Source organism: Pleurodeles waltl, chromosome 12 (assembly GCF_031143425.1).
Source record: "Pleurodeles waltl isolate 20211129_DDA chromosome 12, aPleWal1.hap1.20221129, whole genome shotgun sequence".
Lineage (NCBI taxonomy): Eukaryota > Metazoa > Chordata > Amphibia > Caudata > Salamandridae > Pleurodeles > Pleurodeles waltl.
The window spans coordinates 125,965,434-125,979,814 of NC_090451.1; the positions used below are offsets into that span (position 1 = coordinate 125,965,434).

The following is a 14,381-nucleotide window of genomic DNA, read 5'->3' on the forward strand; positions in this document are numbered from 1 at the left end:
AGTGACTGAGTAAGAGAGATAACCTTCAATTACCACATCACCCTCCCGACATTGTAATCATGTCCATGAAATGGTTTATCAACTCGACTTTCCACACTCAGTGAGGAGGCTCAGGGTTGCGGTGCTCATCAAGTGCACAGACACACTGAGAGCAGCAGGTAGCGTGGCCGAGCGGTCTAAGGCGCTGGATTAAGGCTCCAGTCTCTTTGGAGGCGTGGGTTCAAATCCCACCGCTGCCAGAGATGGATTTTTACAGATCTTAATGACGCATCTCCCTTCTGACCCTTCAATTTGCATAAACAGTGACTCTACCAATAGGTCCCTAATTTTAAAACTCTTTTACAGTCTCCTTCTAAGTAAACTCCTAAACCGTGGACTCCAAGAAATCGGCTGATTGGCGCTGCTGTTGTTTTGCTTCATTCTGCTTAGATCACCTTCAAATGGAAGGTTTAACAAATCATTTGTTCTCCCCACGCGGTCACCCGCTCTTCTCTCTGCAAAATAAAATCGAACCTCTGTTAAATAAAGATTTAAAGTAAATTATCTATCTTCCCAAATAAAGTTGGTAAATGTGTTCTTCACAGTTATTTTAAAAATCAGGTTTAAAATAAACAACAGAGGTAGTCAGCAGGATTCAAACCCGTGCAGGGAACCCCCAAAGGATTTCAAGCCCATCACCTTAACCACTCGGCCATAACTACCAGCTCTCATTGAGCTCTACCGAAACTTTATATCACAACAAAATTGTGCAAAATGGCCGTGCAGACCTATATATGACTCCATTTAGTAGGATCTCTAACTGTGTGCAAAGGGCACATTGCTATGTTTCTGTCTAAGCTTTGCTTTAGGTCTGAGGTCTTAAGAACCAAAGCAGGCTCCACGCACACTTGCCTGCACAAAAAAACAAGCATTTGCAATGCGAAAGGTCTCACATTTGTGAGAGTTAGAGCTATTGGCGTTGCAAATGACAATGTCTTTAACCTAGGTTTTGGTTTTCTTTGGGAAAATTTGATGTGTCCACGTTGTGTTTTGGGGCACTTCCTGTCGCGGGCGCTAGGCCTACCCACACAAGTGAGGTAAAAAATGTTATCGGGAGACTTGGGGAAACATAGAATAGCAAAACAAGAGTTACTGCCCCTTGTCTTTATCTACATTTTTTCCTTCCAAATATAAGACAGTGTGTAAAAAAGACGTCTATTTGAGAAATGCCCTTTAATTCGCATGCTAGTGTGGGCACCCCAGAATTCAGAGATGTGCAAATAACCACTGCTCCTTCACTCCTTATCTTGTGCCCATTTTGGAAATAGAAAGGTTTTCTTGATACCTATTTTTCACTCTATATACTTCGGCAAATTAATTGCAGTATACCCGGTATAGAATGAAAACCCACTGCAAGGTGCAGCTCATTTATTTTCTCTGGATACCTAGGGTTCTTGATGAACCTACAAGCCCTATATATCCCCGCAACCAGAAGAGTCCAGCAGGCGTAATGGTATATTGCTTTCAAAAATCTGACATTGCAGAAAAAAGTTACAGAGTAAAACGTAGAGGAAAATGGCTGTTTTTTTCTTCTCAATTTCAATATTTTTTTTTTATTTCAGTTGTTATTTTCTGTAGGAAACACTTGTAAGATCTACACAAGTTACCCATTGCTGAATTCAGAATGTTGTCTTCTTTTCAAAAATGTTTAGGTTACTGGGACCCAGCATTGGTTTCACACCCATTTCTGTCACTGACTGGAAGGAGGCTAAAAGCACACAAAATCGTAAAAATGGGGTATGTCCCAGTAAAATGCCAAAATTGTGTTGAAAAATTGGGTTTTCTGATTCAAGTCTGCCTGTCCCTGAAAGCTGGGAAGCTGGTGATTTTAGCAGTGCAAACCCTTTGTTGATGCCAATTTCAGGGACAAAAACCACAAGCCTTCTTCTCCAGCCCTTTTTTCCATTTTTTTATTTTTTAAAACAAAATTTTTACTGTATTTTGGCTAATTTCTTGGTCTCCTTCAGGGGAACCCACAAAGTCTGGGTACCTCTAGAATCCCTAGGATGTTGGAAAAAAAGGACGCAAATTTGGCGTGGATAGCTTATGTGGACAAAAATCTATGAGGGCCTAAGCGCGCCCTGCCCCAAATAGCCAAAAAAATGCCTGGCACCTGAGGGGGAAAAGGCTGGCAGCGAAGGGGTTAAAATGCACTATTTTATTCCAATTTCTTCACTTAGCTTCAGATGAACTATTTTTCCCTCCCACCAACTCCTTTCAAAGTGCACCAGCCACCACTGCCTTGGGTGGGACAGATTGTTTTCGATTGCAGTATGGCAGATTGTTTTGGATTGCAGTGTGGTAGTTTGTTTTTGATTGGAGTGCAGCAGATTGCAGTGGGGTAGATTGTTTTGAATTGGAGTAGGGGAGATTGTTTTGAAGTGGAGTCGGGCAGATTGGAGTGGGGCAGATTGTTTTGGATCGAAGTGGGACAGATTGTTTTGGAGTGGTGCAGATTGTTTTTTATTATAGTGGGGCACATTGGAGTGAGACAGATTTGCTTGGGGTGGGTGGAGAGGATTGGAGTAGGATGAGTTAGAGTGGATTGGATTCGGGTGAGTGATTTGGACTGGAGTGAGGTGGATTAGTGTGGGTGAAGTGGTCTGGATGGGGTGGATTGTAGTGGGGAAGATTGTAGTGGGGTGGATTGAAGTGTACCGCAGGATTATGTGTTAAAGATTAATTTCAGAATTTACACATAATAAAGAAACACTGTTGATTTGCAATATTTTAAACGAGCTAATCGTCATCTTTTGAGAAGAGTGCCCACGACCAAAAGCAAAAGAAAACATGCGTGGAACGTGGGAAAAGACGATTTGGCAAAATAAAAGAAAGTTCGATTTAAATTTAAAACTTAACAGTTTTGGTTGTCCTGCTGGGCATGTTTTTGCCAGTCACAAGCCTTCTGTTTGCAGGGCACTAGAAGGTAAAAGGAAAAAATAGTACCTTGATCAGGTGGGGAGCAGCGGTCAGGCACTGATTAAGCTGAATCAATCAACGCTTGGTCGCTGCTCTACAGAGAGGAACGGAAATGATGCAAGACATGCCTTGATGAATTAGGAAACTGTAAAGAAGAGTGCCACATAAATAAAAAAATGGTGAGAGACATGCGGGCTCCAAGCCCTTTACTGAATGCTACAGAGTCTATCAAGCGAGACCCTAAAAAGGTCAGTTAGTTAAAATAAACAAACATTGTTACTTCTAAATATCAATATTCCAAGGACGCCTAGATGGTCGTCAAGCAAAAAGTTCCTAGTGCATGGAGGGGCTTATGGTAGTTCTGAAGAGAGGCAAAGGACTTGGTCAGAGGGTGGCCTTGTTGGTGTGGTAGGGAAGCAATACCTCAAACGTTATTACTGGGGTAGGGGAGCTTGCAATTCGGAGTAATGAAAATTATCACAAAGCAATCAAGTAATTCCACATCAAAATAACAAGCGTGCGGGCTGACAACCATGCTCTCAGCATCAACGAGCGCAGAGTGAAGTGAATTTTACCATCCTCTGTGCATTTTTATTGCGGGGCTCATTTACATTTGACTTGGCGCGCAGAACGAGTGAGAACCAGGTCAATAGAAACAAAAATCATCTATTTAAAAAGTTTAGTTTCACGTGGGCCTGTTGTGCTTACTTCTTTCAGAATAGCTTTTGAACCTCTGTCCTGTGTGTGTCTGTGACTGTCACGTGAAAGGCAGTCAGAGCATCCAGGTGGGCCCCATGTCACCTGGGGCACCGCCCACCAGTGCTCGAGTTTTAAACAGCACCCGGTTGCATTTTGGGACTTGTGCCTTTTCAATGTGAGCTCAAAGACGGGAGCCTGTGAAATTCTATTGGCTAAAAAATATTAACAGCGGAATGTGAATAGGCCACACAAGACATGACGTCACTGGAAAGCTAAACAGTATGTTGGGGAGACTGGGTGCGGCAATAGGGCTGATGTCATGAATACGTGCAACTCCTCAGTTATTTTTGAATGAACTGCTCATTCATTAGATCCCACCCAAAGAAATGAGCCCACCAGTATGAACACTTGTTTCATTAGAAAATGATGGAGTCACATTGCCTATGTAGAGCAGGTGCTTATACCTTGGTTGGAAGTCATTGCTCGGAGAGTGTTGTCTTTTAAGGTGATTGCACTAGGTCCGAGCAGGTGGGAGAAGACTTGTGCAGTGACTGAGTAAGAGAGATAACCTTCAATTACCACATCACCCTCCCGACATTGTAATCATGTCCATGAAATGGTTTATCAACTCGACTTTCCACACTCAGTGAGGAGGCTCAGGGTTGCGGTGCTCATCAAGTGCACAGACACACTGAGAGCAGCAGGTAGCGTGGCCGAGCGGTCTAAGGCGCTGGATTAAGGCTCCAGTCTCTTTGGAGGCGTGGGTTCAAATCCCACCGCTGCCAGAGATGGATTTTTACAGATCTTAATGACGCATCTCCCTTCTGACCCTTCAATTTGCATAAACAGTGACTCTACCAATAGGTCCCTAATTTTAAAACTCTTTTACAGTCTCCTTCTAAGTAAACTCCTAAACCGTGGACTCCAAGAAATCGGCTGATTGGCGCTGCTGTTGTTTTGCTTCATTCTGCTTAGATCACCTTCAAATGGAAGGTTTAACAAATCATTTGTTCTCCCCACGCGGTCACCCGCTCTTCTCTCTGCAAAATAAAATCGAACCTCTGTTAAATAAAGATTTAAAGTAAATTATCTATCTTCCCAAATAAAGTTGGTAAATGTGTTCTTCACAGTTATTTTAAAAATCAGGTTTAAAATAAACAACAGAGGTAGTCAGCAGGATTCAAACCCGTGCAGGGAACCCCCAAAGGATTTCAAGCCCATCACCTTAACCACTCGGCCATAACTACCAACTCTCATTGAGCTCTACCGAAACTTTATATCACAACAAAATTGTGCAAAATGGCCGTGCAGACCTATATATGACTCCATTTAGTAGGATCTCTAACTGTGTGCAAAGGGCACATTGCTATGTTTCTGTCTAAGCTTTGCTTTAGGTCTGAGGTCTTAAGAACCAAAGCAGGCTCCACGCACACTTGCCTGCACAAAAAAACAAGCATTTGCAATGCGAAAGGTCTCACATTTGTGAGAGTTAGAGCTATTGGCGTTGCAAATGACAATGTCTTTTACCTAGGTTTTGGTTTTCTTTGGGAAAATTTGATGTGTCCACGTTGTGTTTTGGGGCACTTCCTGTCGCGGGCGCTAGGCCTACCCACACAAGTGAGGTAAAAAATGTTATCGGGAGACTTGGGGAAACATAGAATAGCAAAACAAGAGTTACTGCCCCTTGTCTTTATCTACATTTTTTCCTTCCAAATATAAGACAGTGTGTAAAAAAGACGTCTATTTGAGAAATGCCCTTTAATTCGCATGCTAGTGTGGGCACCCCAGAATTCAGAGATGTGCAAATAACCACTGCTCCTTCACTCCTTATCTTGTGCCCATTTTGGAAATAGAAAGGTTTTCTCGATACCTATTTTTCACTCTATATACTTCGGCAAATTAATTGCAGTATACCCGGTATAGAATGAAAACCCACTGCAAGGTGCAGCTCATTTATTTTCTCTGGATACCTAGGGTTCTTGATGAACCTACAAGCCCTATATATCCCCGCAACCAGAAGAGTCCAGCAGGCGTAATGGTATATTGCTTTCAAAAATCTGACATTGCAGAAAAAAGTTACAGAGTAAAACGTAGAGGAAAATGGCTGTTTTTTTCTTCTCAATTTCAATATTTTTTTTTTATTTCAGTTGTTATTTTCTGTAGGAAACACTTGTAAGATCTACACAAGTTACCCATTGCTGAATTCAGAATGTTGTCTTCTTTTCAAAAATGTTTAGGTTACTGGGACCCAGCATTGGTTTCACACCCATTTCTGTCACTGACTGGAAGGAGGCTAAAAGCACACAAAATCGTAAAAATGGGGTATGTCCCAGTAAAATGCCAAAATTGTGTTGAAAAATTGGGTTTTCTGATTCAAGTCTGCCTGTCCCTGAAAGCTGGGAAGCTGGTGATTTTAGCAGTGCAAACCCTTTGTTGATGCCAATTTCAGGGACAAAAACCACAAGCCTTCTTCTCCAGCCCTTTTTTCCATTTTTTCTTTTTTAAAACAAAATTTTTACTGTATTTTGGCTAATTTCTTGGTCTCCTTCAGGGGAACCCACAAAGTCTGGGTACCTCTAGAATCCCTAGGATGTTGGAAAAAAAGGACGCAAATTTGGCATGGATAGCTTATGTGGACAAAAATCTATGAGGGCCTAAGCGCGCCCTGCCCCAAATAGCCAAAAAAATGCCTGGCACCTGAGGGGGAAAAGGCTGGCAGCGAAGGGGTTAAAATGCACTATTTTATTCCAATTTCTTCACTTAGCTTCAGATGAACTATTTTTCCCTCCCACCAACTCCTTCCAAAGTGCACCAGCCACCACTGCCTTGGGTGGGACAGATTGTTTTCGATTGCAGTATGGCAGATTGTTTTGGATTGCAGTGTGGTAGTTTGTTTTTGATTGGAGTGCAGCAGATTGCAGTGGGGTAGATTGTTTTGAATTGGAGTAGGGGAGATTGTTTTGAAGTGGAGTGGGGCAGATTGTTTTGGATCGAAGTGGGACAGATTGTTTTGGAGTGGTGCAGATTGTTTTTTATTATAGTGGGGCACATTGGAGTGAGACAGATTTGCTTGGGGTGGGTGGAGAGGATTGGAGTAGGATGAGTTAGAGTGGATTGGATTCGGGTGAGTGATTTGGACTGGAGTGAGGTGGATTAGTGTGGGTGAAGTGGTCTGGATGGGGTGGATTGTAGTGGGGAAGATTGGAGTGGGGTGGATTGAAGTGTACCGCAGGATTATGTGTTAAAGATTAATTTCAGAATTTACACATAATAAAGAAACACTGTTGATTTGCAATATTTTAAACGAGCTAATCGTCATCTTTTGAGAAGAGTGCCCACGAACAAAAGCAAAAGAAAACATGCGTGGAACGTGGGAAAAGACGATTTGGCAAAATAAAAGAAAGTTCGATTTAAATTTAAAACTTAACAGTTTTGGTTGTCCTGCTGGGCATGTTTTTGCCAGTCACAAGCCTTCTGTTTGCAGGGCACTAGAAGGTAAAAGGAAAAAATAGTACCTTGATCAGGTGGGGAGCAGCGGTCAGGCACTGATTAAGCTGAATCAATCAACGCTTGGTCGCTGCTCTACAGAGAGGAACGGAAATGATGCAAGACATGCCTTGATGAATTAGGAAACTGTAAAGAAGAGTGCCACATAAATAAAAAAATGGTGAGAGACATGCGGGCTCCAAGCCCTTTACTGAATACTACAGAGTCTATCAAGCGAGACCCTAAAAAGGTCAGTTAGTTAAAATAAACAAACATTGTTACTTCTAAATATCAATATTCCAAGGACGCCTAGATGGTCGTCAAGCAAAAAGTTCCTAGTGCATGGAGGGGCTTATGGTAGTTCTGAAGAGAGGCAAAGGACTTGGTCAGAGGGTGGCCTTGTTGGTGTGGTAGGGAAGCAATACCTCAAACATTATTACTGGGGTAGGGGAGCTTGCAATTCGGAGTAATTAAAATTATCACAAAGCAATCAAGTAATTCCACATCAAAATAACAAGCGTGCGGGCTGACAACCATGCTCTCAGCATCAACGAGCGCAGAGTGAAGTGAATTTTACCATCCTCTGTGCATTTTTATTGCGGGGCTCATTTACATTTAACTTGGCGCGCAGAACGAGTGAGAACCAGGTCAATAGAAACAAAAATCATCTATTTAAAAAGTTTAGTTTCACGTGGGCCTGTTGTCCTTACTTCTTTCAGAATAGCTTTTAAACCTCTGTCCTGTGTGTGTCTGTGACTGTCACGTGAAAAGGCAGTCAGGGCATCCAGGTGGACCCCATGTCACCTGGGGCACCGCCCACCAGTGCTGGAGTTTTAAACAGCACCCGGTTGCATTTTGGGACTTGTGCCTTTTCAATGTGAGCTCAAAGACGGGAGCCTGTGAAATTCTATTGGCTAAAAAATATTAACAGCGGAATGTGAATAGGCCACACAAGACATGACGTCACTGGAAAGCTAAACAGTATGTTGGGGAGACTGGGTGCGGCAATAGGGCTGATGTCATGAATACGTGCAACTCCTCAGTTATTTTTGAATGAACTGCTCATTCATTAGATCCCACCCAAAGAAATGAGCCCACCAGTATGAACACTTGTTTCATTAGAAAATGATGGAGTCACATTGCCTATGTAGAGCAGGTGCTTATACCTTGGTTGGAAGTCATTGCTCGGAGAGTGTTGTCTTTTAAGGTGATTGCACTAGGTCCGAGCAGGTGGGAGAAGACTTGTGCAGTGACTGAGTAAGAGAGATAACCTTCAATTACCACATCACCCTCCCGACATTGTAATCATGTCCATGAAATGGTTTATCAACTCGACTTTCCACACTAAGTGAGGAGACTCAGGGTTACGGTGCTCATGAAGTGCACAGACACACTGAGAGCAACAGGTAGCGTGGCCGAGCGGTCTAAGGCGCTGGATTAAGGCTCCAGTCTCTTTGGAGGCGTGGGTTCAAATCCCACCGCTGCCAGAGATGGATTTTTACAGATCTTAATGACGCATCTCCCTTCTGACCCTTCAATTTGCATAAACAGTGACTCTACCAATAGGTCCCTAATTTTAAAACTCTTTTACAGTCTCCTTCTAAGTAAACTCCTAAACCGTGGACTCCAAGAAATCGGCTGATTGGCGCTGCTGTTGTTTTGCTTCATTCTGCTTAGATCACCTTCAAATGGAAGGTTTAACAAATCATTTGTTCTCCCCACGCGGTCACCCGCTCTTCTCTCTGCAAAATAAAATCGAACCTCTGTTAAATAAAGATTTAAAGTAAATTATCTATCTTCCCAAATAAAGTTGGTAAATGTGTTCTTCACAGTTATTTTAAAAATCAGGTTTAAAATAAACAACAGAGGTAGTCAGCAGGATTCAAACCCGTGCAGGGAACCCCCAAAGGATTTCAAGCCCATCACCTTAACCACTCGGCCATAACTACCAGCTCTCATTGAGCTCTACCGAAACTTTATATCACAACAAAATTGTGCAAAATGGCCGTGCAGCCCTATATATGACTCCATTTAGTAGGATCTCTAACTGTGTGCAAAGGGCACATTGCTATGTTTCTGTCTAAGCTTTGCTTTAGGTCTGAGGTCTTAAGAACCAAAGCAGGCTCCACGCACACTTGCCTGCACAAAAAAACAAGCATTTGCAATGCGAAAGGTCTCACATTTGTGAGAGTTAGAGCTATTGGCGTTGCAAATGACAATGTCTTTTACCTAGGTTTTGGTTTTCTTTGGGAAAATTTGATGTGTCCACTTTGTGTTTTGGGGCACTTCCTGTCGCGGGCGCTAGGCCTACCCACACAAGTGAGGTAAAAAATGTTATCGGGAGACTTGGGGAAACATAGAATAGCAAAACAAGAGTTACTGCCCCTTGTCTTTATCTACATTTTTTCCTTCCAAATATAAGACAGTGTGTAAAAAAGACGTCTATTTGAGAAATGCCCTTTAATTTGCATGCTAGTGTGGGCACCCCAGAATTCAGAGATGTGCAAATAACCACTGCTCCTTCACTCCTTATCTTGTGCCCATTTTGGAAATAGAAAGGTTTTCTTGATACCTATTTTTCACTCTATATACTTCGGCAAATTAATTGCAGTATACCCGGTATAGAATGAAAACCCACTGCAAGGTGCAGCTCATTTATTTTCTCTGGATACCTAGGGTTCTTGATGAACCTACAAGCCCTATATATCCCCGCAACCAGAAGAGTCCAGCAGGCGTAATGGTATATTGCTTTCAAAAATCTGACATTGCAGAAAAAAGTTACAGAGTAAAACGTAGAGGAAAATGGCTGTTTTTTTCTTCTCAATTTCAATATTTTTTTTTTATTTCAGTTGTTATTTTCTGTAGGAAACACTTGTAAGATCTACACAAGTTACCCATTGCTGAATTCAGAATGTTGTCTTCTTTTCAAAAATGTTTAGGTTACTGGGACCCAGCATTGGTTTCACACCCATTTCTGTCACTGACTGGAAGGAGGCTAAAAGCACACAAAATCGTAAAAATGGGGTATGTCCCAGTAAAATGCCAAAATTGTGTTGAAAAATTGGGTTTTCTGATTCAAGTCTGCCTGTCCCTGAAAGCTGGGAAGCTGGTGATTTTAGCAGTGCAAACCCTTTGTTGATGCCAATTTCAGGGACAAAAACCACAAGCCTTCTTCTCCAGCCCTTTTTTCCATTTTTTTCTTTTTTAAAACAAAATTTTTACTGTATTTTGGCTAATTTCTTGGTCTCCTTCAGGGGAACCCACAAAGTCTGGGTACCTCTAGAATCCCTAGGATGTTGGAAAAAAAGGACGCAAATTTGGCGTGGATAGCTTATGTGGACAAAAATCTATGAGGGCCTAAGCGCGCCCTGCCCCAAATAGCCCAAAAAATGCCTGGCACCTGAGGGGGAAAAGGCTGGCAGCGAAGGGGTTAAAATGCACTATTTTATTCCAATTTCTTCACTTAGCTTCAGATGAACTATTTTTCCCTCCCACCAACTCCTTTCAAAGTGCACCAGCCACCACTGCCTTGGGTGGGACAGATTGTTTTCGATTGCAGTATGGCAGATTGTTTTGGATTGCAGTGTGGTAGTTTGTTTTTGATTGGAGTGCAGCAGATTGCAGTGGGGTAGATTGTTTTGAATTGGAGTAGGGGAGATTGTTTTGAAGTGGAGTCGGGCAGATTGGAGTGGGGCAGATTGTTTTGGATCGAAGTGGGACAGATTGTTTTGGAGTGGTGCAGATTGTTTTTTATTATAGTGGGGCACATTGGAGTGAGACAGATTTGCTTGGGGTGGGTGGAGAGGATTGGAGTAGGATGAGTTAGAGTGGATTGGATTCGGGTGAGTGATTTGGACTGGAGTGAGGTGGATTAGTGTGGGTGAAGTGGTCTGGATGGGGTGGATTGTAGTGGGGAAGATTGGAGTGGGGTGGATTGAAGTGTACCGCAGGATTATGTGTTAAAGATTAATTTCAGAATTTACACATAATAAAGAAACACTGTTGATTTGCAATATTTTAAACGAGCTAATCGTCATCTTTTGAGAAGAGTGCCCACGAACAAAAGCAAAAGAAAACATGCGTGGAACGTGGGAAAAGACGATTTGGCAAAATAAAAGAAAGTTCGATTTAAATTTAAAACTTAACAGTTTTGGTTGTCCTGCTGGGCATGTTTTTGCCAGTCACAAGCCTTCTGTTTGCAGGGCACTAGAAGGTAAAAGGAAAAAATAGTACCTTGATCAGGTGGGGAGCAGCGGTCAGGCACTGATTAAGCTGAATCAATCAACGCTTGGTCGCTGCTCTACAGAGAGGAACGGAAATGATGCAAGACATGCCTTGATGAATTAGGAAACTGTAAAGAAGAGTGCCACATAAATAAAAAAATGGTGAGAGACATGCGGGCTCCAAGCCCTTTACTGAATGCTACAGAGTCTATCAAGCGAGACCCTAAAAAGGTCAGTTAGTTAAAATAAACAAACATTGTTACTTCTAAATATCAATATTCCAAGGACGCCTAGATGGTCGTCAAGCAAAAAGTTCCTAGTGCATGGAGGGGCTTATGGTAGTTCTGAAGAGAGGCAAAGGACTTGGTCAGAGGGTGGCCTTGTTGGTGTGGTAGGGAAGCAATACCTCAAACGTTATTACTGGGGTAGGGGAGCTTGCAATTCGGAGTAATGAAAATTATCACAAAGCAATCAAGTAATTCCACATCAAAATAACAAGCGTGCGGGCTGACAACCATGCTCTCAGCATCAACGAGCGCAGAGTGAAGTGAATTTTACCATCCTCTGTGCATTTTTATTGCGGGGCTCATTTACATTTGACTTGGCGCGCAGAACGAGTGAGAACCAGGTCAATAGAAACAAAAATCATCTATTTAAAAAGTTTAGTTTCACGTGGGCCTGTTGTCCTTACTTCTTTCAGAATAGCTTTTGAACCTCTGTCCTGTGTGTGTCTGTGACTGTCACGTGAAAGGCAGTCAGAGCATCCAGGTGGACCCCATGTCACCTGGGGCACCGCCCACCAGTGCTGGAGTTTTAAACAGCACCCGGTTGCATTTTGGGACTTGTGCCTTTTCAATGTGAGCTCAAAGACGGGAGCCTGTGAAATTCTATTGGCTAAAAAATATTAACAGCGGAATGTGAATAGGCCACACAAGACATGACGTCACTGGAAAGCTAAACAGTATGTTGGGGAGACTGGGTGCGGCAATAGGGCTGATGTCATGAATACGTGCAACTCCTCAGTTATTTTTGAATGAACTGCTCATTCATTAGATCCCACCCAAAGAAATGAGCCCACCAGTATGAACACTTGTTTCATTAGAAAATGATGGAGTCACATTGCCTATGTAGAGCAGGTGCTTATACCTTGGTTGGAAGTCATTGCTCGGAGAGTGTTGTCTTTTAAGGTGATTGCACTAGGTCCGAGCAGGTGGGAGAAGACTTGTGCAGTGACTGAGTAAGAGAGATAACCTTCAATTACCACATCACCCTCCTGACATTGTAATCATGTCCATGAAATGGTTTATCAACTCGACTTTCCACACTCAGTGAGGAGGCTCAGGGTTGCGGTGCTCATCAAGTGCACAGACACAGTGAGAGCAGCAGGTAGCGTGGCCGAGCGGTCTAAGGCGCTGGATTAAGGCTCCAGTCTCTTTGGAGGCGTGGGTTCAAATCCCACCGCTGCCAGAGATGGATTTTTACAGATCTTAATGACGCTTCTCCCTTCTGACCCTTCAATTTGCATAAACAGTGACTCTACCAATAGGTCCCTAATTTTAAAACTCTTTTACAGTCTCCTTCTAAGTAAACTCCTAAACCGTGGACTCCAAGAAATCGGCTGATTGGCGCTGCTGTTGTTTTGCTTCATTCTGCTTAGATCACCTTCAAATGGAAGGTTTAACAAATAATTTGTTCTCCCCACGCGGTCACCCGCTCTTCTCTCTGCAAAATAAAATCGAACCTCTGTTAAATAAAGATTTAAAGTAAATTATCTATCTTCCCAAATAAAGTTGGTAAATGTGTTCTTCACAGTTATTTTAAAAATCAGGTTTAAAATAAACAACAGAGGTAGTCAGCAGGATTCAAACCCGTGCAGGGAGCCCCCAAAGGATTTCAAGCCCATCACCTTAACCACTCGGCCATAACTACCAGCTCTCATTGAGCTCTACCGAAACTTTATATCACAACAAAATTGTGCAAAATGGCCGTGCAGACCTATATATGACTTCATTTAGTAGGATCTCTAACTGTGTGCAAAGGGCACATTGCTATGTTTCTGTCTAAGCTTTGCTTTAGGTCTGAGGTCTTAAGAACCAAAGCAGGCTCCACGCACACTTGCCTGCACAAAAAAACAAGCATTTGCAATGCGAAAGGTCTCACATTTGTGAGAGTTAGAGCTATTGGCGTTGCAAATGACAATGTCTTTTACCTAGGTTTTGCTTTTCTTTGGGAAAATTTGATGTGTCCACGTTGTGTTTTGGGGCACTTCCTGTCGCGGGCGCTAGGCCTACCCACACAAGTGAGGTAAAAAATGTTATCGGGAGACTTGGGGAAACATAGAATAGCAAAACAAGAGTTACTGCCCCTTGTCTTTATCTACATTTTTTCCTTCCAAATATAAGACAGTGTGTAAAAAAGACGTCTATTTGAGAAATGCCCTTTAATTCGCATGCTAGTGTGGGCACCCCAGAATTCAGAGATGTGCAAATAACCACTGCTCCTTCACTCCTTATCTTGTGCCCATTTTGGAAATAGAAAGGTTTTCTTGATACCTATTTTTCACTCTATATACTTCGGCAAATTAATTGCAGTATACCCGGTATAGAATGAAAACCCACTGCAAGGTGCAGCTCATTTATTTTCTCTGGATACCTAGGGTTCTTGATGAACCTACAAGCCCTATATATCCCCGCAACCAGAAGAGTCCAGCAGGCGTAATGGTATATTGCTTTCAAAAATCTGACATTGCAGAAAAAAGTTACAGAGTAAAACGTAGAGGAAAATGGCTGTTTTTTTCTTCTCAATTTCAATATTTTTTTTTTATTTCAGTTGTTATTTTCTGTAGGAAACACTTGTAAGATCTACACAAGTTACCCATTGCTGAATTCAGAATGTTGTCTTCTTTTCAAAAATGTTTAGGTTACTGGGACCCAGCATTGGTTTCACACCCATTTCTGTCACTGACTGGAAGGAGGCTAAAAGCACACAAAATCGTAAAAATGGGGTATGTCCCAG

The 14,381-nt window shown here is 42.4% G+C and overlaps 4 non-coding genes across 4 annotated transcripts; all 4 read left to right on the top strand.

Moving 5' to 3' along the window:
• Window positions 1-157: 157 nt before the first annotated feature.
• On the top strand, window positions 158-239 carry TRNAL-AAG (transfer RNA leucine (anticodon AAG)). Its single transcript has one exon. It is a non-coding gene; the product is annotated as a tRNA-Leu (tRNA).
• A 4,121-nt stretch (window positions 240-4,360) lies between these two features.
• TRNAL-AAG (transfer RNA leucine (anticodon AAG)) lies at window positions 4,361-4,442 on the top strand. Its single transcript has one exon. It is a non-coding gene; the product is annotated as a tRNA-Leu (tRNA).
• A 4,106-nt stretch (window positions 4,443-8,548) lies between these two features.
• TRNAL-AAG (transfer RNA leucine (anticodon AAG)) lies at window positions 8,549-8,630 on the top strand. The gene has a single exon. It is a non-coding gene; the product is annotated as a tRNA-Leu (tRNA).
• A 4,121-nt stretch (window positions 8,631-12,751) lies between these two features.
• On the top strand, window positions 12,752-12,833 carry TRNAL-AAG (transfer RNA leucine (anticodon AAG)). The gene has a single exon. It is a non-coding gene; the product is annotated as a tRNA-Leu (tRNA).
• The last annotated feature ends 1,548 nt before the right edge of the window (window positions 12,834-14,381 follow it).